General features: G+C 38.6%; 1 protein-coding gene across 10 annotated transcripts in view; it reads right to left on the bottom strand.

Annotated features, from left to right (window-relative positions):
* LOC148940868 (uncharacterized) overlaps window positions 1-25,862 on the bottom strand; it is a 105,506-nt gene that overhangs the window by 41,303 nt on the left and 38,341 nt on the right. For 4 of the 10 annotated variants that reach the window (XM_089105647.1, XM_089105641.1, XM_089105648.1 and 1 more), the window contains exon 1: window positions 6,845-6,996. The exons of 1 other annotated variant lie outside the window; for it this stretch is intronic. The gene's annotated coding sequence lies outside the window, so the exon portion shown is untranslated. 5 more of the 10 variants (XM_089105643.1, XM_089105642.1, XM_089105645.1 and 2 more) reach the window with 5 other exon arrangements.

The following is a 25,862-nucleotide window of genomic DNA, read 5'->3' as shown; positions in this document are numbered from 1 at the left end:
GATCCAAAACTGAAATTTACTCAGGAATCAGAGATAGAGAGGCGTCTTCCATTCTTAGATGTTCTGGTGCACCGAAATGATTCATTTTTCGAGTTTAGTGTCTATAGAAAACCCACGCATAAAGACCGTTACTTAAGTTATTCCTCAAATCATTCTCCTGCTGTGAAAAGAGGAGTTGTTACTTCTCTAGTTGATAGAGCATTGAAAGTTTGTTCAACGCGTTTCTTGGATTTAGAGCTCAACCACCTTAGAGATATTTTATTTGGGAATGGTTATCCAATTAGTTTAATAAGTTCTGTAATTGTAAAACGCATTAAAAGATTATCAGATAGTTCCACAGAAAACAAAAATCAAAGGGAAAATTCAGTTTATCTTGGTCTCCCATATGTTAAAGGGATTTCAGACCACATTTCAAAAAATCTAAGAAAAAATAAAATTTACACTTATTATAGACCCAGAAAAACTATCAGGTCCCAAATTTATCAAGGTAAAGACCCTATTCCAATAGGTGAAAACGCCGGTGTCTACCGAATTCCTTGTTTTTGTGTTCTTCGGTATATCAGAATAACTAATCAGCGACTAACTAAAAGATTAATTCAGCACTCTATTCCAATTAATGATACACTTTAAAAGCGGAAAAAAACAGAAGAGTTTGACTCTGCCCTTGCAGAGCACATTTTTGTAAAACCAGACCATACTATTTTGTTTAATCAAGCTAGTCTTATTTCGCATGACAAAGGTATTGTCCAGCACTACAGAAAAGCTGTTGAAATTTATAAATACCAACATTTAGGTCTAGCTTTAAACAGAGATTCCGGTGATTTTAGAATAAACAAGTCATATTTCGGTTTTCTCAAAAGAGAAGCCGATACTTTAGTAATCCCTGAAATAAAACTTGAACCACTTTCTCAATCATCCAATCAAACACGTGAACAACCCCTTAGGTCTCAAAGGGTGTCTGCAAGAAATGCATTAATTAAAATCCGAAATCAAATTACATAGTTCTCCAACTTATTTAATTGCTGGTTCGTTTTGTTTTTTCGAGTGAATGAATTGGTTTCCTTCTCTTTGTTCAGTTGTTCGCTAGTATCCGTCGATGGCAGTTCATGTTTTTTTGGATTTTGTGCAAATCGCGGATATTGGCGAATAACTCGCTTTTATTGTTGTTAGGTAGTTGGTTTTAATTCTTCTAATTTCTTAGCTTTTATTGATACATCGTTTCGTTTCGCGCTGAAGAAGAGAGGAGTTTGTCCTCTCGAAATATTCACTTTGTTTTTTCAGTATCTTCATTTGGCCTATAAAAACCCCAATTTTGCTCGTTTTTCTTTCTTTATGTGGAATCTGACAAAAGTTAAGAAGACTTAGTATTAGCAGAGAACAGTTGGAAACACATTACTGTTGGTACAAGTTCTTCAAACTAATTTCTTGCAATTTTAATTTTTTACTTTTTAAATACAAGTGTGATGCTAAAATCAAGAAAATTGCCTTGTCATTCATGATATTTGGCTTTCTTTATCAATAGATGTGGCACAGGCAATATAAAGAGCACAACAGCAGAACTCTGGTCTTGTGCCTCTCTTAACCAAACCTCATGGGGAGAAAAAGGTAATCTGCCCTCACTAAGGCATATAAATGATATGCTTGAATTTTTGCAAAAATGTGACAATAAACAAGTCAACTTGCCCCCTTCTGTTATGATCTCTCCAATGGAAGTACCAGTAATGCCTGCAACAGCTTATTCAAAACTTGCCTCTAAACTAACTTTAATGGGAAGTATGCTAAAGACTTTATGTGATAAGGTGACATCCTATGATCTGAACTTTCCATCTCCACCAAATCATAGCCCCATCCTTCACAAAATCCTATGGCAGTTGTGATTCCAAATTTTCCATCTGATTTTAATGATCCTGCTAAATGCAAGCAAGCAATTGACCAAGTTTGTGGGCCCAAAGCTGTGCAGATTATCAAGTCCTCTGGCAATAAGCTGTTAATTTGCATTGACAAAATTGCTGCAAAGGATTTTTGTGACTCAATCACTGGTGTACTGAAGAACTGTCACGTCAAGTTCAATAAAAAAAAAAAATACCACAGAATACTGAAAAGTATGTAGGAGAACTTTGATCTTCATATGTTTAAGGGCTGTGATGGAGTGATTGATGTGAAATGCATAGGAAAATCAATGGCAGTAAAAGTGACTTTTATAGATGGAATCACAAATGGTCTGCAGCTTGGCATAAAAGTGGGATATGAAGTGTTCCAAGTTCATATGTGAGACCACCACATTGTTGCTACAAATGTCAGTCTCCTAATCACACAATAACCAACTGTGGCAGGTCTGTGTGCTGGGCAGCACAAATCCTCCAGCTCTTTCTCCTGTCAAGCAGCAAATCTGAAATGCATCAACTGCAGTGGCCCCCATGTGTCCTTTAGTCTCAAATGCTGTATCCTTTGTGAAGTCCTGTCTAAGAAGAATAACATCCCAAAATGATTGAATTAAGAGACTTAATTTTATGCTCCTTTAATATTAATGGGAGTAAAGATAAAGACCACACATTTAACAAAAAAATGTCAGACAACAACATTTTAATTTAATCAAGAGCATCTTCTCCCTGCTGTCAGTGTCAATTCATAGTGAAGGAGCAGGGTGCATTATGTCTTCCCTACCAATGCCTGGTGCACCAGAGGGAGACCCTTCGCTGGTCTAGCTTACATTGTTAAGCATAGTTTCTTATATCTTTTTGCCTTCCCTCTATAAATCTAATGATAATTTAATTGCAATAAAAATTGGTGATTGTTTGCTCATCAATGTTTACCTGCCATATGACCAAAAACGCAATGCTTCCCTCACTCAATCTTCCAGCATATGCTCCTCTGTGAAGAATCTTGTCACAGACATAGGAAAGCATGGCTACAAATGGCTTTTTATTGGTAATTTAAACTGTGATGTGCTTCCAGTTCATGTGTACTGACCTAGTCTCAGATTCCCTCCTAAATAATTATTGAATTGTGGAAAAAGACCTCAATTACCAGTTACATTCATAATAGTGGGTCTTTATCTAATATTTATCATTGCATTTGCTCTACTGCTATATCTTGTTCTACAGTGCATGTAGATGAAGATAAATGCAATTATGACCACTTACCCCTAGCCATTACCTCTTTTTGTGAACAGACTAGCTATAATTTGGTAGGCACAAGTGCAAACAAGTGGTATTACAAAAGGGATTGGTTGAATACTAATCTTTTATATATTACTACTCTAGCTGGACTCCTTGCTAATGTCCAAGTCCCATTCTACCTGCTATGTGCTGGTGTTTTCTCCTCTCTAGCTTGCTTGGATTTGAATGTCTATTATTACCATATCATTGAATGCTTAAAACATGCTGAAGAAGTTGCTGTGCCTCTAATCCAAGTACATTCTAATACCTGTAGTTCCATCTGGAAGGAAGATCCTGAATTAAAATCTATAAAAAATTGTGCTAAATTGTAGCTGAGGGTGTGGATCACCTGAAGCCAACCAAAGAGAGGACATGAATTTGATTTAAAACAAAGGTTAAGCTGCATTTTAAACAGTATTTATGCTGTGTTCCCTATAACAGCTCTAAGTTCCCTAAAGATGCAGCTCAGTGGAGACATGTTATCAATTCAACCAAGATGAACTGGTCTGCTGACAGTGGTGTTTGTGTTTCTAGTACCACTTGGCTGAATCATTATAAAGGGATTTTTTATGTAATTAATTATTATGTGCAGATCTTTGCTCTAAACTTTTGCCCACAAATATCTAACAAAAACATGTTATTCCTATTTCCCTTGCAACTGTTCTAAATAGTATAAAGCAACTTAAATCAAAAAGTGTGGACTCTGATGGTATTTGCATGAATCACTTGAATTTAGAGTCAGTTGCTTTGATTTCACATTTACAATTATTTTTCCAGATGTGTTTGTCATCTTCCCTTGTTCCAGATTCATTTTTATGCAGAACTATCACTTCTATTTTGAAACAGAGCAAAGACCCCTTGAATTGTAATTCTTATAGACCAATTACAATTGCCTGCAATCTAAGTAAGGTATTTGAATATATTCTTCTGGCACATATCAATACAAACTGTGAGCTTGATGTGAATCAATTTGGATTCAAACCCCATGTTGGTTGTTCATTGCACACTAGCTACTCTATTACAGGATGTTCAGACCAATGGCCATGAGCTTCACATTTGTTTGTTTGACTTAGCTAAGGCATTTGATTCTGTTTGCCATGACCAGCTTTGACATTCTCTTGCTGTATCAGGAGTTAATTCATCAATTATTTTATTGCTGTGTTTTTGGTATGGTGATTCTTATGTTAGACTGAAGATGCAGTCATGTGTTTTTGGAAATATCCCTGTTAGGTCAGGCATTTGTCAAGGTGGGGTTTTATCCCCATATTTATTCAAAATGTGCATAATCATGTGTTGACTAATATCAAAGCTACCTGTTTTCTAAACTATACCAATCTCTTCTATGTTGCTTATGCAGCTGATGTATTCTTGATTAGCAGAAAAAGATCAGGCCTGGTCCACTCAGTTGATCTTGTTTCTTGTCTTTTATCTAATATTGGATTAACCCTGAATGTTGATAAATGTGAGTACCTGGCATTCAATGTAAAATCAGCAGCTGGAGTTTGTGTACTGCCATGTGGATCTTCTTCAATTTGACATGCAAATGTTACTAATGTTACTACTAAGTGGCATGGTATCCATGTTTGCAGTAAGCTCTCTGGGCTCTATGCAAAAGCTCTTGTCAACATTAAACAAAAGCTTCAGATAGGCAGTGGGAAAATTGTCACTTATTGTGGTTGTTACTCATGTTGGGCACTTTCCTATCTTTAAAGTACACTTTGTGACCAATCTGTTTTAGTTATATCTGGGGTACTCCTGTATTAAAAACACTTTTATATATTGCAATGGAAACCAGTCTAAAAATAGACCAAGACGCATAATGAAAAACAAGTTTACAAAGGGTTTCTCACTCCAGAACAGTGGCAGATCCAGGGGAGGGGCAAAGGGGGTGCATGCCCCTCCTAGCATAGTCTAAAGTAGTGTAATTTACCTAATTAATGCAAGTTTACATTAATTAAACTTACTCCTAATGCAAGTTTATTGGATCAACCTATTTTGCACCCCCCCCCCCAATAAATCCTTCATCCACCACAGCTCCAGGAACTATAATTAAACTGTTGTTTTTTGGGGTTTAGGGGGGGGGAGGTACCTAGGTTAGGTTGCATAATAATATATACCATGCTTTACCCCCACCCCCTAAAGTGCAAATATATAGCCCAAATTTGTTTCTAAACTATTATATATTCATCCTATTTTATTTCATTAGCATTAACCAAACTAGCAGTATATAGAAGAGTGTGTTTAATATAAGAGTACCATATCTGGTATGTATCCACTGCTCCAGAAGAAGCAATTAAAATCAATTTAACTTATGTACTTTTGGTACCTGAAGTACCTACTTGATTTACCTCATTCTTGCTATAAAGCAGCGTTCACAATCATGTCTAGCTAGAATCACATGTATAGACATGTGTCTAGCCAGAAATCAATGTCTAGACAATGACCGTTCACATGTAAAATTTGGTGCTTAGCTAAAACTACAAATTTAGTTTCAAATTGTCATTTCTAGCCAATCAACAGAGCTTATGCAGGCAAAACTTTCAAATATTATAATCCCTATTTTTACTGTCACAAGCTAATGGATGAGATAAGCAAAACAATTACCTTAGTGTGCTTCATTATTATGTCTGGTGTTGTACATTTGCCTAAAATAAAAAAAACAATTAATGAGAAAACAAAAATTAAATTTCAGTTTACAAATGTAAACAAGAATGATGAAAATAGTGGATCTTGGCAGATTCTGATTGGCTGTAATCAAAAATCCTAGACATTGAGTTCTAGAGGCTAGAACTCAATGTCTAGCCAAGCACCTTGTCTAGTGTGTCTAGCTAAGCACCAAATTTTACTTGTGAACAGTTGTTGCCTAGACATTGGATTCTGGCTAGACACATGTCTAGACACATGATTCTAGCTAGACATGCTTGTGAACGCTGCTTAATCATACCATTGTTAGTAAATATGGTGCTGTGGATATTACTGAGTCATTTGAAAGATTAAATACTGTTTAGTTGACATTTTTAATTTATGCTGACAACTTCTTGGTGGAAATTTCTCCAAGAAGGTTGGGGTCTCATTACTAGCCTACCCTGACATTCATCATGCTGTAGTAAAATAAGGGTGGTCCAAAAACTTGTCTCTATTTTTCTGGAATGGGAAAGAAAAGTGATCTTTCCCAAAAAGAGGTCTTTTACCAAAACTGGATAAAGAGAAAATTAACACACAACAACAGGGAATAACTAGGCTAATAATTCAATGAATATTGTCTCAAACTGTTATCTGGTTAGAGTTAAAAAAAAAATCCACAGAAGTACTAAAATTAATAAATAGGCTATAGGCTATAAAATAAGGCAATTAAGACAAATTGGATACAGACTTTGAAGCAATCATTTTGGAGACTCCAAACAGAAGCAGAGCAATTTTCAATTGGGCAGTGGGCCTACTTGCATTTCATTTACCTCCCATTAGGCATAGGCTGTTATCCATTCCTAGCCAATGCCATCTTTGATAGCCTAATATTACTTTATCTGATCTTGTGTGAAACACAGCCTAGCCCCAAGATGTTAAAAATCAGCCAGGTGTGGATACGAAATAGCTGGGTTTCAGCAAAAAGACTGAATTTGTAAATTAAATATCAGAAAGAACAAAACTAACTCATATAATTAGATTCTGCTGTGAATTTTTCTTACCTCCACAGAGAAGAGAGTAGCTGCCCAGTGAAAAAAAAGGCAGTAGATTCTTGAAAAAAATCATTAGATTCTTGAAAAAAAATCACTAAATTAGCACATAAATAAATTAATGGCGCATAATTAGCACATAAATCACTAGATTAGGGAATAGAAATCAGAATTATACATCTCTTTTTTTCTTATATCCCATTCTATCCTTGCATATGTAGAAAAGTCATCTGAGAACAGAATTGGTTGTATCCGCCTCTGTAATTTGGAGCGAATCAATTTTGAATTTTAAGTATTACTAAATTTGTGAGTGATAACAAACTACTGTGCTCTCCTGTGTCTTAAAAGGTCAAAATTTTAATAATATTATCGAATTTTACACACACACAGAAATAAAAAATAAGCATAATTCTTTTATCTTTTACCTTAAATCTTTTCTTCAGAATTATATATCTCTTTATCATTGTAATTAATAATTGTTTTGTTTTTTAACCATGATCTATACAGGCGCTACAGGAAGGGGATAAAATTACCCTCCTAGATGTGAAAAAAAACCTTTAGATTGACGTTTTGTTTTTTTCTCAAGCGAAAATTACCATTGAAATTAATCGAAATATTGACTTTTTCTTTTTAATTTTTTTTTCCTTGTCGATTCAAAACCTCAGTTTTCCCCCCCAAAAATACAGAAACTACTTTCTTTTAACTCTAGTTGAGCTGGTATAATTACTGGGATATCAGCGACAATTTGGAAATGGCCTTTTTATTTTTCATGGAAAAAATGTATCCCACACTTAATAAATTTCGATAAGCATCGGTCTTATTATTTTTTTAATTAAAAAAAGAGGTACTTGTTAATTATACGGATAACACCCAAGAAGTAAAGTTATGTTAATCCTAATGAAATATGCCAAATTATGATGAAAATATAATACTTTAGTTTATATTTAATAATATAATCATATTATAATAATATAATTTGGGCTATATATTTGCACATTAGGGGGTGTGGGGGTAAAGTAACCTAACTTAACCTAACCTTATCTCCACCCCACTAATATGCAAATACATGGGCCAAGTTAAACAAGTCCATTGCATTCTGTCACCCGTCATTTGTCTTTGTGGCTATGAAACTGGTTTTCATAATTTGTACATTATCCTTAGCATATTTTCATCCCCGGACCTATCCTCAGGGCCTGCGTTGGGCATGTTAAATATAAAAGTATAGTTTTGGAACCTTTCAACTATGGTAAACAAAATGGCTATCTCAAATTTTCGATCGAACAATTTTTGGGAAAAATGGAAGTGGGAGGGGGCTAGTAGCCGTCTGATCTTTTTTTTCAAATAAAAGGGACACTAGAAATTTTAATTTCCGTTCAAATGAGCCCTCTCCCAATGTTATTGGACCGTTGATTCGATATGATCACGCCTGGAAAAAACAACAATGCTTCAAAAAATAAAACAAAAATAAATATAGTTTTTGAAAAGTTTTCATCCTGGTCCTCTTAGCCTTACAACTAGTTGCAATAGAAGCAGTAGTTGGAATAATAGTATTACTGGTGTGCACATATTGCCTTTTGGTCAATTACTCTTCCCCTTTAAGCATTCTCTGAGAAATTCACCTTAATACGGAAATTAATTCTTATCATGCTTGACTTTTTTGACTTAAGTCGCATCCGTCCTTGAAGGTCGTCTTGGGGCCTTTTTCTTCGTAATGGCGTGGATGTGCCTTTTGTATGCTTCACGGTCTTCTGCTAGGCGAAGAAGGTCCGAGAGGCGGTGAGATGCAGTTTTCTTTCCACCTTTTTTTGGGACGACCACGAGGACGAGAACCGTGAATTTGGCCTTCGAAGGTGATTTTCGGGAGACGGAACCGACTCATCCGTTGTACGTGACCGAGCCATCGAAGTTGCTGGAGCTGGATCTTCATGACAATTATTTGTTGTACTTTAAGGCGCTCGAGAAGTTTAACATTTGAGATTCTATCAAGGTAAGTGATCTCGGCGATGCGGCGGAGGCACTTAGTTTCAAATGCTGCGAGTCAACGAATTTCATTTACCTTCAGCGTCCATGTTTCACATGATTAGATTGCGATGGGGATGATCAGGGTATCGAAAAGTCGTGTCTTAAGCAGCAGAGACAAATCCTTGCTTCGCAATATGGGCATAAGGGCCTTGAAACTGGAACTCACGAGGACGAGACGTCTTTTAATGTCTTTTGACAGACAGTTGTCGCTGATGATTAGACTACCGAGGTAAGGGAACTCGTCGACCCACTGGATACTCTCTCCATTAAGTTTCAGGTCTGGCTTAACTGAATCCTGCGGCTTTCGTGAGCAGAACTTAGCCTTTGTTTTTTATACATTTATGATCATTCCAAAAGAACTAGTGGCTTCGAGGACGTCGTTAGCAACGGCTTGTAGATCCTCGGGGTTTCAGCCATTTCGTCGATATCGTCGGCGTAGGCTAGCTTATCTGTCTGAACATCCCCTATATGTGCGCTGCAAGTTGTTTCCACCAGGGATAAGACTGCTGTGAGGAAAAGGCTGAACAAGTCTGGAGACAATAGGCATCCTTGAAGGACACCTGCGGAAGTCTGTAAACTGTCAGTGAGACCTTCACCAGTCATGACGCGACTTCCAAATTTGGAGTAAATATCTTTGATAAGATCTACTAGGTTTCGTGGGATTCCGTAATGGAGGAGGATATCCCATTGGCCATTTCTCCAAATAAGGTCAAATGCTTGCCTAAAGTTGATGAAGAGCTGATACAGGTCGGGACCAACTTCTAGATATTTTTCAAAAATTTGGCGAACAGTGAAAAATTTGGTCAACGGTCGATCTTCCAGGGCGTAAACCGGCTTGGTATTCTTGGATGACTAAGGATGACACGGCTCTGATCCGTTGGAGCATAATTCGATTGAAGATCTTGGCAGTTTGACTTGTTAGGCTAATAGGACGGTAATTATCACATATCGCCTTTGACCCCTTCTTGTGTAACGGAACAATTGTAGCTTCGCACCAAGAAGATGGCAAATGACTCTTTCGCCAGGAAGCGGATACAATCTTGTGGAAAAGATCTATAAGTGGTTCACACCGGACTTTCAGCAGTTCTGCCTGTATTCCGTCCGGGCCAAGGGCCTTGTTAGTCTTCAGCGCTTGGATGGCATCCTCGACCTCAGAACGGAGAGGAGGTGGGCTGGGGTCAGAGACAGTAACGGGAAACAGGTTCAGGACAGTAGGGTTTGGAAGGATGGATGGAGCTTTTCTTTGAAATGTTCAATCCATCCCTATTGGATACCTTCTGCGTTTCATATCTGGGAGCCATCTTGATCTGACCGTGCACAAGAACTGAGAATTTTCTTTGGTGTTATTTCAAAAACTATTTTATAACAAAAGTGTTAGTCGCCTTTCTTAAAATAAAACTAACACAGTTCGAATTTTTATTTAATGAAGGTGCGATGGGCTCTACTGGTGGCTTTTTGTACAGCACGCTTCAACTGCTTACATCTGTCCCTACTCTCTCTGTCTGACCTGTTATTGTTTTCGTTTCTCAGGACATAATAAAATAATTTTGTTGGTTATCCCAGGCTTTTTATCACCCTTTTTGGTTCCTAGGGTGGACATCACTACTTTGCTGATGATCTTAGAGGAGTCTGTGACCAGTTTATCGATATCCTCTTTAGATAGACTTATAGGAATATTAGAAATAAGGTCCGATATTTGAGTAGACAGTTCATCGATATAGGTCTGGCGGGCTTGAGGGTATTTGAGAAGATGTGTGTTGAAACGCGCTGGTCTCTTATTCAGCTTTGTGGAAGATTTCAGGCGTATCTTTAGTGCAGACATGACCAGGGAATGGTCGCTATCGAAATCGCTACCAGCGAGAGTGACAGTATCTAGCACAGACGATTTCCACCGCCTAGAGACGAGCACGTAATCAATAAGATTGCGAGTTTTTCCATCCGGCGAGGTCCATGTCGCCTTATGACGTTCTCTGTGATTGAAGAGAGTATTGGTAATGGATATATCACTGCCTCTGCAAAATTCAATGAGGCGTTCTCCCCTCTTGTTAAGTCGTCCAAGGCCAAATTTACCCATAACACCATCCTTTCCATTAGAAGCGTTACCAACAATAGCATTGAAGTCGCCAATGACAATATCAAGGTCTTTTTGGGGAACTGCGTCAATTAGCATTTGCAGTTGAAGGTAGAAATTGTCAGACTCTTCATCTGGTTTGCTGCAGTCAGGAGCGTAGACTTGTATGATCGTGATGTTGATTGGTGATCCTTTCATTCGTATCATAATCAACCGTTCTGACAGAGGCGTTACGGCAATCAGGGATCTTCGTGCCTTACTCGAAATCAAAAAGCCAACACCTTGGCGATGGACGCCATCGGTTCTCCCAGACACTACCAGACTAGTGTTGCCGATTCTTTCTTTGCCAGTGCTAGGGAGGTGTGTTTCTGAAAGTCCCACAATATCCCATTTAAATCAGTTTAGTTCATTTAGGACAAGATGTATTTTACCTTGTTTAGAATGTGTCCTAACGTTCAGGGTTCCAATAAATAAAATCAATTTAGGGGAAAGCATAGCCTCCAGGTTCGGAGTTGTCAGCATTGTTAAAGTGTCTCCATTCACGAGATTCTCGGTCGCCAGATCGTCGGTTGCCCCCGACGCGGTAACTTTATCGGTTGCCCCGGACACGGTAACTTTGTCGGTTGCCCCGGACGCGGTAGTATTGGTTCTCGTTCTTGATCGTTTGTACTTTTTAGTTTTTAATAAGAAAGAAGGTTTCTTGGTTAATTTCAGGACGGCGGTAAGCCACTCCTCTCCATCCCATGCAGGGGCCGGCTATGTCTACTACCGATAAAGTGCCCTTCTGGCGTCCTGCATCACCTGCAATTTTCCCATTGCTGGGGGAAGGTTTGTGACTGGCGGGACGTATCCATACGCCGATGGGCCCTGCCCAGTGCACATCAGAAGGGCCTTCCACCTCCTCCGCCTGAATTTATGGCCCCCAGACGTGGGTGCTCCAGCTATATTTCAAAACCACCGGAGACCAGGTCCTCTCTTGGTCAGCACCTCCCTACCGGGAGGTACCCCGCATATCTACAGAACGTTCCCCTATCCGCCACCTGGGGACGCGCTGAGTGGCCTGGGAGAGGCCCCAGGCCTCTCCCATTCTTATCTCTTCCAGGCCTCTCTCATTCGTATCGAAGAAGCACTTCGTATCGAAGAAGTTGTCGTAGAAACTTCGAAAAGGGCTCATTCCATTGGAAATCGGAGTGGTTTGTGCCCTTTTCCCCAAACACGTCCAATCAAAATTTTAAGATAGCCATTTTATTCAACGTAGTTGAAAGTTCTGGAAATTAGGTCTTTGAGGATGACAACCCCATCACAGCCCTCAGGGCAAGGGTTGTAAGTTATGCCCTAGGGGCATATAAGGTTTTATAGAATGCATTGTCGTAAAAACTTCAAAAAGGGCTCATTCGATTGAAATGGCTAGTGTCATTTTAAATAGTCGAAAGTGATTGGAAGGCAACTAACACCCCTTCCACGCCCACCATTTCCCAAAACTCATCCAATCAAATTTTGAGATAGCCTTTTTGTTCCACGCAGTTTAAAGTTCAGGAAATTATACCAATGAGCAGGAAACTCCCCCCAGAGTCTTCAGGGCAAGGGTTATAAGTTATGCCATGGGGGTATATAAGTGTTTATTGAAATCTCTGTCGTAGAAACTTGAAAAAGGGCTCATTCGATTGGAAATTGAAATGGCTAGTGCCCTTTTTAATAGTCGAAAGTAATTGGAAGGCAATTAATACCCCTTCCACGCCCCCCTTTTCCCCAAACACATCCAATCAAAATTTTAAGATAGCCATTTTATTCAACGTAGTTGAAAGTTTTGCAAATTAGGTCTTTAAGGATGAAAACCCCTCCACCCCCACAACCCTCAGGGAAAGGGTCGTAAGTTATGCCCTGGGGGCATATAAGGTTTTTATAGAAAGCGATGTTGTAGAAACTTCAAAAAGGGCTCATTAAATTGGGAATTGAAAGGGCTAGTGTCCCTTCAATAGTCGAAAGTAATTGAAGGGCAACTAACCACCCTCTCACGTCCACCAATTCCTCAAACACATCCAATCAAAAATTTGAGTTATCCATGTTCAACGTAGTCGAAAGTCCTGGAAATTAGGTCTTCTAGGATGATAACCCCATCAGAGCCCTCAGTGAGGGGGTTGTAAGTTATGCCCTGAAGGCATATAAGGTTTGTATAGAAAGTTGTTGTAGAAATTTCAAAAAGGGTTCATTTGATTCGAAATTGAAATTGCCCTTTTGAATAGTCGAAAGTGAGTAGAGAGTAATTAACCCCCCTCTCACGCCCACCATTTCCCCAACACAATCAATTAAAGTTTAGAGTTAGCCATTTTGTCTAGCGTAGTTGAAAGTTCTGGAAATTATGTATTTGAGGATGACAAACCCCCCAGAGCCCCCAGGGCAAAGGTTGTAAGTTATGCCCTGGGGGCATATAAGGTTTATATAGACAGAGTTGTCGTAAAAACCTCAAAAGGACTCATTCAATTGGAAATTGAGTGGGACAGTGCCCTTTTTAATAGTTGAAAGTGATTGAAGGGTAACTAAACCTCCTCTCACGCCCACCATTCCCCCAAACATATCCAATCAAAATTTTTAGATAGCCATCTTGTTAAACGTTGCAGAATGTTCTTGAAATTAGGTCTTTGAGGATGACCCCCCCCCATCCCTCAGGGCAAGGGTTACAAGTTATGCCCTGGGGGCATATAAGGTTTTTATTGAAAGAGTTGTCGTAGAAACTTAAAAAGGGATCCTTTAATTGGAAATTAAAAGGGCTAGTGTCTTTTTTAACAGTTGATTGGAGAGCGACAAACGCCCCTCTCACGCCCACCATTTTCCCAGACACATCCAATCTCCAAACTTTGAGATAGCCATTTTGTTTAACGGTGTTGAAAGTTCTGGAAATTAGGTCTTAGAGGATGACAACCACCCGCACAACCCTTAGGGTAAGGGTTGTAATTTATGCCCTGGGGGCATATGAGGTGTTTATAGAAAGCACTGTCGTAGAAACTCAAAAAGGGCTCATTCGATTGGAAATCTAAAAGCCTAGTGCCCTTTTTAATTGTCGAAAGTGATTGGAAGGCTTGACATTTTTATAGTAAAGATCAATGTGGGTATAATGTATTATTTTTTTTGTTGTTGTTTAGACCAGGGCACTTCGTATCGAAGGCATTGGCGGATCCAGCTAGCGTAGTACAAATGAAAATACAAATGAATGTGCATTGTCAGTTTAATATACATATACTGATATTTAGTAATCAAAATGTTAATATTATTCGATTTATTAAAGTTATAAAAGTAAAAACATTTCTATTATTTTCAGTAAAGTGCAAATTATGTTCTGGCCTTGGGAAGGCATATGGGTTTTGAACCCAACTTATGTTAATTTCTGCTCGTTTTGAGTTTTACTCGGTTATTTATTGTAATTTTTGTTCGTTTTGGGCAGAGACAAGAAGTATTATCATACCTCTTGTCTGTGGTTTTGGGTTTCATTTATTTATCGATGCTTATTTGTGGTAGTTTCACGCTTGGTAGATTATTTGATTTTATTTTTGCTCATTTTTGGTTTAATGGAGTTCTTTACTTTTCTTTTAAAAACTTATTTTGTGGAAAAAGTTTTTTTTAATTAATTCACCAATAAATACAAAATGGAAATACAATAACCTTATTCCCCTCGAAAGGCTTCATGGCCAGGGATACAAGGGGGGTACAAAAAAAACACAATACACGCAACAATCAAAAAAAGAGAACAATAACCAAATAACATACAGGATTAGACAGAGAACATACCTGAGGTCTTGGAGTCAAAGCGCAGAGAAGACAACCATACATCATCAAATAAACACTCAGGGAACATCAACTCCTCAAAAGAAAAGGAAAAAAAGACAATTTTATTTTTTAAATAAAATAAATAAATAAAAACGAAATGCTATTCTGTTTGATTCTTAACTAAATGGTCCTTAAGAATCCTTTTTAAAGTCCCAAACGAGTGGCATCTCTGTACTGAAGAAGGTAGGGAATTCCAGACCTGTTGACAAGTAATGAGAGAATCGAAATCTGATGGCATAGTAGCGGTAAGAGGAATGCAGATATTAAATGAAAAACGAAGGCTATATCGAGCTGAATCAGAAATAAACACAGGAATTTTTGAAGAGATTTCGGAAGATTTCCGTAAAGCTGATGAAAGACAAAAGAAGCACAAGAAAGAATGTAAATAGATTGTAGATTTAAGAGCGGTGTTGGTGAGGAACAGTTGGTGTCCATAACCAGACGCCGTGATTTATTATGCATGGCAGAAAGTGACCGCAGTGCAGAAGGAAATGAGGACATCCATACAATGGGACAATAGGAAACATATGACTGGACAAGGTAGAAAAAAGAAGCTTCAGAATAGATCCAGAAAATGTGGTTCCAACTTTTCGATTGATACCCAAACTCCGTGACATCTTAACCCTAATCATGGCTATATTGTTTCTAAATGAAAGGTTCTCATCAAGCAGGATACTAAGAAACCGGACCACCCTATTCTCTGGTCTACACAAGGAGCCTTGTGACACCTGAAGTTGTGTAAGCTGAGGAAAAGCTATGCCAATTCGAGAAAAAATAAGAAAATGTCACTTACCAACATTCAAGGCCAAGTAATTAGCATCAAAACATGAAATAACTCTCTCGAATATTGCCACAAGGTTAGACTTGACATCACATTCCGTCTTCCCAAGGGTCCCAAGTGTAGTGTCATCAGCAAAAGCAACGAGGAAATCTTCATTAGAAGTAGTATTAGAACACGAAAGAACATCAGGATGACACCGCTTGCAGCATGCTAGAGGCCTGGTGTTTTTGACTACCGAAATTAAATCATTAACATAAATCAGAAATAGAACGGGGCCAAGAACAGATCCCTGAGGGACGCCATAATCTACTTCAGAAGGGCTCCGGAAAAGCGGATCAATTGAAATAAGCCTACCAGAAAGATCTGATTCAAACCAAGAGAAAGCAGTTTATCCTATACCAATATACGATAGTTTCCAAAGAAGAATTCGATGAGTCAAGGAATCAAAAGCTTTACGAACATCCAAAAACAAAGCTGCCGGTATATGACCAGAATCATGCTCTGTAGAGTGATTCGCTCGGAATCCAAACTGGAAATCATGCATAATTCTTTTGCATCCAGAAAACTAAGAAGCCCGGATAGCATAGCCTTCTCAAAAATTTTTCTGAAAACAGATAGGAGAGAAATTGGCCTATAATTAGAAGGATCACTCCGAAAACCCCCTTTATACAGCACTATAACCTTAGCTTGCTTGATAGATTCAGGGGAAAATCCTATCTCGAAAGACAGATTTACAAACTTAGCCAATGGTGAAAGAATAGCTGGCAGAATGGCACGGGTAATACATGTAGGAATTCTGTCTGGCCCCGAAGACGGTGATCCTTTAAGAGTATTCATAATAAGAGCTACCTCAAACTAAGAACCAGAGTTCAAGACCATTGACTTAAAACATGAGGGTTCAAGATAGGAAGTGAAAATCGCAACGAGAAGTTGCAGAGCTTGCAGAGGAAGCAGTTGTCTTTCCTATATTAGCAAAATAAGAGGTAAGCTCTAGCTGAACAACATCTTCTCCTTGGACCGTTTTACCATCCACTATCAGCGTTGTTGGAACTGAAGGCAGAGGGGGAGTAGGTCTAAGAACCGAATTAATTAAATACCATATCTTCCTAACATCCTATCCGCATTCAGAAAATTTCCTATGATAATACTGAGACTTAGCCTTCCGACACAGAGAATTAAATATACTCCTATAGGCCTTGAACCGTTGATGATGAGCTGCAGATAATGAAGCCTTGTAAAGCTTCCACAAATAATTTGTCCTTTTCCAGCTTTTAAGGAGACCTGGAGTCATCCATGGATTCAGCGGTGCTATTCTTTTTTAAGTTTGGGGCGCTAAACCCTGATGGCAAACATCTAGGGTACTTTCTTTCATTAAATCATAAAAGATATCAAAAGAGCGGTTAAAATCCAAATCAGAAATCAAACTATCCCCTGGCTGAACTGTCAGACGGGAATTAAGTACACTCAGCTCAGTATAACCAAAACGGAAAAATGGGAGATTAGATGGTGATGCTATACGCTGTACTCGATCAGCGCTCTTATCATAGGCAGCGCGCGAGCTCTACCTAAGTAAAGAACGATGTGGGCACAATGTGCTGTTTTTTTCTTTCTTTTTTTTTCTCCATACCCGGGCACTTCGTATTGAAGGAGTTGTCATAGAAACTTCGAAAAGGGCTCATTCGATTGCAAATTGTAGTGGTTAATGCCCTTTTTAATATTCGAAAGTGACTTGAGGGCAACTAACCCCCCTCCCAAGCCCATTATTCCCCCAAACACAGCCAATCAAAATTTTGAGATAGCCATTTTGTTCAGCGTAGTTGATTTCCAGATGGAAAATACCTTTTTGAGGAGGACACTCCCCCACAACCTCGGGGTAAGGGTTTTAATTGATGCCCTGGGGGCCTATAAGGTTTTTATAGAAGACGTTGTCGTAGAAACTTCAAAACAGGCTCATTCGATTGGAAATTCAAAGGCTAGTTCCCTTTTTAATAGTCAAAAGTGATTGGAGGGCCACTACCCCCCCCCCCACGCCCATCATTCCCCCAAAACCATCCAATCAAAATTTTGAGATAGCCATTTTGTTCAGCGTAGTTGATTTCCAGATATAAAATATCTTTTTGAGGAGGACACTCCCTCACAACCCTTGGGGAAAGGGTTTTAAGTTATACCCTTGGGGCATATTAGGTTTTTATAGAAGGCGTTGTCGTAGAAACTTCAAAAAAAGCTCATTCGATTGGAAATTCAAACGGCTAGTACCCGTTTGAATAGTTGAAAGTGGTTGGAGGGCAACTAGCCCCCCCCCCCTGCGCTCACCATTTCCCGAAACACATCCAATCAAAATTTTGAGATAGCCATTTTGTTCAGCGTAGTTGATTTCCAGATAGAAAACATGTTTTTGAAGAGGACACTCCCCCACAACCGTCGGGGCAAGGGTTTTAAGTTATGCCCTGGGGGCATATAAGGTTTTTATAGAAGGCTTTGTCATAGAGACTTCAAAAAAGACTCATTCGTTTGGAAATTCAAAGGGCTAGTGCCCTTTTTAAAAGTCTAAAGTATTTCGAAGGCAACTAAGCCCCCCCCCCCCCAACGCCCATCATTCCCCCAAACACATCCAATCAAAATTTTGAGATAGCCATATTGTTCAGCGTAGTTTTTTTTCCAGATAGAAAATATATTTTTGAGGACGACACTCCCCCATAACCCTCGGGGCAAGGGTTTTAAGTTATGCCCAAGGGGCATATAAGGTTTTTATAGAAGGCGTTGCCATAGAAACTTCAAAAAAGGCTCATTTGATTGGAAATTCAAACGGCTAGTGCCCTTTTTAATAGTTGAAAGTGATTGGACAGTAACTAGCCCCCCTCTCACAACCACCTTTTCATAGGCAGCGCTCTAGCGCTGCCTAAGTAAAGAACGATGTGGGCACAATGTGTTGTTTTTTGTTTTTTTCTCCATGCCCGGGCACTTCGTATCGAAGGAGCCGTCGTAGAAACTTAGAAAAGGGCTCATTCGATTGCAAATTGGAGTCGCTAGTGCCCTTTTTAATAGTCGAAAGTGATTGGAGGGCAACTAGTCCCCCCACGCCCATCATTCCCTAAACACATCCATCAAAATTTTGAGATAGCCATTTTGTTCAGCGTAGTTGATTTCTAGATAGAAAATATGTTTTTGAGGAGGATATTCACCCACAACCCTTAGGGCAACGGTTTTAAGTTATGCCCTGGGGGCATATAAGGTTTTAATAGAAGGTGTTGACGTAGAATCTTCAAAATAGGCTCATTCTATTGGAAATTCAAAGGGTTAGTACCCTTTTTAATAGTCAAAAGTGATTGGAGGGCAACTAGCCCCCTCCCCACGCCCATCATTCCCCAAAATATATACAATTAAAAGTTTGAGATAGCCATTTTGTTCAGCGTAGCTGATTTCCAGATAGAAAATACGTTTTTGAGGAGGACACTCCCACACAACCCTCAGGCCAAGTGTTTTAAGCTATATCCTGGTGTATATACGGTTTTTACTGAAGGCGTTGTCATAGAAACTTCAAAAGTGGCTCATTTGGTTGGAACAGCAAAGAGCTAGATCTATTCTTATTAGTCGAAAAGTGATTGGATTGGAACTAGCCTCTGCCCCATGCCCATTATTCTCCCAAACACATCCAATTAAAATTTTGAGATAGCCATTTTGTTCAGCGTAGTTGATTTACAAATAGAAAATATGTTTTTGAGGAGGATACTCCGCCACAACCCTCAGGGCAAGGGTTTTAAGTTATGCCCTGGGGGCAAATAACGTTTTTATAGAAGACGTTGTCATAGAAACTTCAGAAAAGAGCCCATTTGATTTGAAATTCAAAGGGCTAGTGCCCTTTTTAATAGTCGAAAGTGATTAGTAATATTTTTTGTTGTTGTTTAGACCAGGGCACTTCGTATCGAAGGAGTTGTCGTGGGAACTTCAATAGGGTCTCATTTGATTGAAAATAGAAAGGGTTGATGCCCTTTTTAATAGTCGAAAGTGATTGGAGGGCAACTAATCCCCCTTCCACTCCCACCCTCCCATTTGCCCATTATGTTTAAATACTAGATGTTGCCTCAAGATTAAATCAAAATACACTGTGATAATGCTAATTCCCAATAAGGCACCTCAGCAGTATCCCAAGAACGACTGAGGGTATTATGTTCAAACTTTCGAGGCTACTTCTGCTCTTAAAATTTAACCAAAACAAAATAGTGTAAGTGTATCAAAGCTATCAAAGAAAGTAAACAGATTTTTTTGAAAATAGTATCAAGTTTTCCATTTCAGGCCTACTAGAGGAGGTATAAAACTAAGTTAAACAGTACTATTTGTGTCCAGATTTTTAAAAAGGTGTATGTTGTTAAAAATTGCTGAAAATTTTTCTCCAGCATACAAATAGCAGGTCAAACTATAAAGTTAAAAAAACGAAAAGATTTAAAGTGTTATTTTCTTTTTCCCTGAAAAGACTATGTCAATATAAAATGAACAGAAATTAATTAAAAAAAACTTTTTCCACAAAATAAGTTTTTCAAAGAAAAGTAAAGAACTCCATTAAACAAAAAATGAGCAAAAATAAAATAATCTACTAAGCTCGAAACTACTACAAAACAGCATCGATAAATAAATGAAACCCAAAACGAGCAAAAATTACAATAAATAACCGAGTCAACCTCAAAACGAGCAGAAACTTAGATTAGCTGGGCGCAAAATCCTTGTGCCTTCCGAAAGGTAGAAAAAAATTTGCACTTTACTGAAAAAAATATAAATGTTTTTGCTTTTATAACTTTAATAAATCAAATAATTTTAACATTTTGATCACTAAATATCAGTATATGTATATTAAGCTGACAATGCACATTCATTTGTATTTTTTTCAGTAAAGTGCAAATTTTGTTCAGGCCTTGGGAAGGCATAGGGGTTTTGAGCCCAACTTATGTTAATTTCTGCTCGTTTTGAGTTTGACTCGGTAATTTATTTTAATTTCTGTTCGTTTTGGGTTTAATTTATTTATTGATGCTGATTTGTGGTAGTTTCGAGCTTGGTAGATTATTTGATTTTTGCTCATTTTTTGTTTAATGGAGTTCTTTACTTTTCTTTGAAAAACTTATTTTGTGAAAAAAGTTTTTTTTAATTAATATTAGGAAATAGCGGGGAAATGATCAGAAATACCACTAACCAGCACCGAATTGTCTAAGACATCTAGTGACAAAAAATATTATGAATAAGAGACGCATGCGTCTCAGTAACTCGGGTTGGTATACAAACTGAAGGTAGAGTTCCCGAAGAGAGCATCATCGACAAAAAATCTATAGCTGAAGCAGAATTTTGATTCAGCAGGTTGAGGTTGAAATCACCGATAAGGACTAGCTCACAGGGATGCTTTTGAATTGAGTCGGAAACATCTTCTAGAATTTTTATAGAAGGAACTGATTCACTAGGGGACCTGTAAATCAAACCCACATCTAAATCATTACACCCTGACTTAGCCTCAATAAAAAAGGATTCAAAGATTCCTTCCTCATTTCTGCTCAAATCACTTCGGACATTGTATGCAAGACGATCAGGAATACAAAGGGCAAGCCCACCTGTCCCCATCTGTTTCCTGCTCAGCCTCTCCATCCTATATCCTGGAATATCTAAAAGCATATCCTTATTTGGATCCAGGAAAGTTTCACATAATCCAATAATATCAGGAGTTCCACCACTAACGATCCGTTTCAGCTCATCAAAAGACGAACAAAGTCCCTGAATGTTAAGGTGAAGCACAGAGAAAATACCATCTCGTTTAGAGGAGGCAGAACCATTTAATTGGGAAACATACGAGCTACTTACTTTTATTAGCCCAACTAGGATTATTGTTCTTCTAATTTTTACTTCCAACTGAGTTGTTAATTACACTTCCAATATCTAAGGGATTATTTTGTAACTCGACAAAATGTTCTCCCAAAGAATTGATACCACCTTGGTCATCAAAGTATCCCTTTCATGATGCCCCGAAAGTTTTACCTTAACACGGCAAGCCGTTCAAAAAATATTGCTGATGTGAGCTTTTGACCCACTTTTCATTTTAATAATCTAAGCCTTAGAAGTTGTTGTTATTGAAGTAGTGGTTGGAGTAGTTCAGCAGTAGTAGTATTAGTGAAAGAAGCAATGGTAGTAGTGACATGCATGTAGTTTTTTGTCAATTAATCTCCCGCTTTAAGTATTCTCTGGATGTTCCAACTTAATACCCTAATCCCAGGGTTACCAACCCAGTGCCTCCAAGCACCATGGCGCCCGTGCAGCAATTCGTATGTGTCTCTTACTATTCAACTAAACCAGGATTTTTCCATAACGTTAATTAAAAATGTGAATTGTTTTTATTTATTTGTTAAAGTTTTAGTTTTTTCTCGAGCACTTAGGTTTACTAAATACGTTCGTATGCTTGAAAATTGCATGTTTGAGGCGTTCCTTTGCTAACAGTTATTGTCACAACTTGTCTATCGACGAGCCAGACTGCACTCCACACTAGCTCTCACGCTAGCCTTGGGCCGTGTTGTTTTCATTATGATTGCTGCCCGATCGGGTCGCTATAGTAGCTAGGAGACATCTTCGTCTAACAAACGAAACACGAATTAGGAGTTTTGATATTGCTTCTGAAAATTTTTAAAGGGCTAAAAGCAAGGTGGGTATTCTATAATAGGCAGCGCAATCGCGGTTCCTAAGTAAAGAACGATGTTGGCACAATGTATTATTTTTTTTCCATACCAGGGCACTTCGTATCGAAGAAGTTGTCGTAGAAACTTCGAAAAGTGCTCATTCGATTGGAAATTGGAGTGGCTAGTGCCCTTTTTAATAGTCGAAAGTGATTGGAGGGCAACTAGCCCCTCCCCCACCCTTCATTCCCCCAAACACATCCAATCAAAATTTTTGAGATAGCCATTTTGTTCAGCGTAGTTGATTTCCAGATAGAAAATATGTTTTTGAGGAGGACACTCCTCCACAACCCTCGGGGCAAGGGTTGTAAGTTATGCCCGGGGGTATCTAAGAACGATGTTGAAACAATGTATTATTTATTATTTTTTTTTCCTTTAGAGCAGGGCACTTCGTATCGAAGAAGTTGTCGTAGAAACTTCGAAAAGGGCTCATTCAATTGGAAATTGGAGTGGCTTGTGCCCTTTTTAATAGTTCAAAGTGATTGGAAGGCGACTAACACCTTCCAATTGTATTTGTCACGATTATCAATATAGTAATTTACCTGTAAATTTCTCCGGCATTTTCTCAACTAATTCTCAATTTCATAATTATCCTACTACGCATCGTTCAGACTTTTCGTGCGAAATTCGCCCGACATCGAGAGCGGGATTCAGCATCCATCACATTGGCTCAAAAATCTGGAACTCAATTCCTTCATCAGTTCGAGAATGCAGCAACAAGCGACATTTTCTAAGACTGGTGAAGAAATATCTTATGACATGCTAAGCATTTTGTTCATTAAGGTTTTCTTTTTCGTTGTTGTAAAATTTAGTTAGAAAATGGCTGTGTATTTTCGTTGGCAATATTTTCAGCGCTAAAGTATGCCACCAGGCATGTGCGCTGTTTTTGTGACATTTATTTATGTACGTGTTATAAATAAAAATATTCTACTCTATTCTACCCCTTCCACGCCCACCATTTCCCGAAACACATCCAATCAAAATTTTGAGATAGCCAGTTTGTTCAGCGTAGTTGATTTTCAGATAGAAATTAGGTTTTTGAGGAGGAAACTCCCCCACAGCCCTCAGGGTAAGGGTTGTAAGTTATGCCCTGGGGCATATAAGGTTTTTATAGAAAGCGTTGTTGTAGAAACTTCAAAAACACTCATTCGATTGGAAATTCAAATGGCTAGTGCCCTTTTTGATAGTCGAAAGGGATTGAAGGGCAACTAACACCGTTCCCCCAAATACAGCCACTCCAAATTTTAATATTGGTGTTTTATTGAACGTTGTTTTAAGTTCCGGAAATAAGGTCTTTGAAGATGAGAACCCCCCACAACCATCAGGGCAAGGGTAATAAATTATGCCCCGGGGGCGTATAAGGTTTTTACAGAACGCGTTGTCGTAGAAACTTCAAAAAGGGCTCATTTGAATTGAAATTGAAATGGCTAGTGCCCTTTTTAATAGTCGAAAGTGATTGGAAGGCAAATAACACCACTATTTCCCCAAACACATCCAATACAAATTTTGAGACAGCCATTTTGTTCCACGCAGTTCAAAGTTCAGGAAATTATACCTTTGATCAGGACACTCCCCCTACAGTCTTCAGGGCAAGGGTTATAAGTTATGCTCTGGGGACATATAAGGTTTTTATTAAAATCTTTGTCGTAGAAACTTGTAAAAGGACTCATTCAATTGGAAATTCAAATGGCTAGTGTCCTTCTTAATAGTCGAAAGTGAATGGAGAGTAATTAGCCCCCCTCTCACGCCCACCATTTTCCCCAAACACATCCAATCAAAATTTTTGGATAGCCATTTTATTCAACGTAGTTGAAAGTTTTGGAAATTAGGTCTTTAAGGTTGACAACCCCCCCCCCCACAGCCCTCAGGGCAAAGGTTGCAAGTTATGCCCTGGGTGCAGATAAGGCTTTTATTGAAAGCGTTGTCGTAGAAACTTCAAAAGGGCTCATTCAATTGGAAATTGAAAGGGCTAGTGCTTTTTTAATATTTGAAAGTGATTGGAGAGCGACTAACACCCCGCACCATTTCCCCAAACACATCCAATTAAAATTTTGAGATATTAATTTTGTTCAACGTAGTTGATAGTTCTGGAAATTATAATTTTGAGGATGACAAACCTCCCTAACCCCTCAAGGCAAGGGTTGTAAGTTATGGCCTGGGGGAATATAAGTTTTTTATAGAAAGCGTTTTCGTTGATACTTCAAAAACGGCTCATTCGATTGGAAATTAAAAGTGCTAGTGCCCTTTTTAATAGTCGAAAGTGATTGGAGGCCAACTAGCCCACTTCTCAAGCTCACCATATCCCAAAACACATCCAATCAAAATTTTGAGATAGCCATTTTGTTCAACGTAGATGAAAGTTCTGGAAATTAGGTCTTTGAGGATGACACTCCCCCCAGAGCCCTCAGGGCTAAGGTTATAAGTTATGCCCTGGGGGCATATAAGGTTTTTTTTCATAAAAAAATTTGTCGTAAAAACTTCAAAAAAGGCTCATTCAATTGGAAATTGAAAGGGCTAATGCCCTTTTTAATAGACTAGTCGAAACTGATTGGAGGTCAACTAACCTCCCTCTCACGCCTACCATTTCCCCAAACACATCCAATCAAAATTCTGAGATAGCAATTTTTTTCAACGTAGTTGAAAGTTCTAGATATTATGTCTTTGAGGATGATCAACCCCCCCCACGCCCCTCAGGGCAAGGGTTGTAAGTTATGCGCTGGGGACATATAAAGAATTTATCGAGCGTTGTAATAGAAACTTTGAAGGGCTAATGCTCTTTTTAATAGTCAAAAGTGATTAGGGGAAAACTAACACCCCTCCCACGCCCACCATTTCCCTAAAAACATCCAATAAAATTTTGAGATAGCCATTTTGTTCAACGTTGTTGAAAAGTCCAGAAATTATGTCTTTAAGGATGACACTCCCCCCCCCAGCCCTCAGCGCAAGGGTTGTATGCTATATCCTGGGGGAATATAAGGTTTTATAGAAAGCGTTGCCGTAGAAACTTCAAAAAGGGCTCATTCGATTGAAAATTGAAAGTGCTAGTCCCCTATTTAATAGTCGAAAGTGATTGGAGGGTAACTAATGCCCCTCTTATGCCTTCCATTTTCCCAAATACATCCAATCAAAATTTTGAGATGGACATTTTGTTCAACGTAGTTGAATGTTCTGGAAATTAGGTCTTTGCCAGCGTTGTCGTAGAAACTTAAAAAAGGACTGATTTAATTGGGAATTGAGAGGGCTAGTGCCCTTATTAGCAGTCAGAAGTGATTAGAAAATTAATCCCCCCATGCGCATCAATTCCCAAAAAGTTTCCTATCAACATTTTGATGTGACCATTTTGTTGAACGTAGTTGAAGGGTCCTACTTCAATACGAATAGTACGGAAAAAAATAACACGGAAATTATGTTTTTGGGTATGACAACCCCCAACAGCCCTCAGGGCTAAGGTTGTAAGTTATGCTCCGGGGGCATAAAATGTCATATGGAAAGTGTTGTCGTAAAAACTTCAAAAGAGGCTCTTTCGATCGGAAATTGAGAAGGCTATTGCCATTTTCAATAGTCGAAAGCAATCAGAGGGAGAATAGCCCCCCTCCCAACACTTAGTATTTCCAAAAACTTGTCTAATCCGCG

Source organism: Artemia sp. Qi Xiang Cuo, chromosome 19, assembly GCF_049724085.1.
Source record: "Artemia sp. Qi Xiang Cuo chromosome 19, ASM4972408v1, whole genome shotgun sequence".
NCBI lineage: Eukaryota > Metazoa > Arthropoda > Branchiopoda > Anostraca > Artemiidae > Artemia > Artemia sp. Qi Xiang Cuo.
Note: the sequence above shows the minus strand (reverse complement) of the source record. Positions and strands in the feature narration are given on the sequence as shown.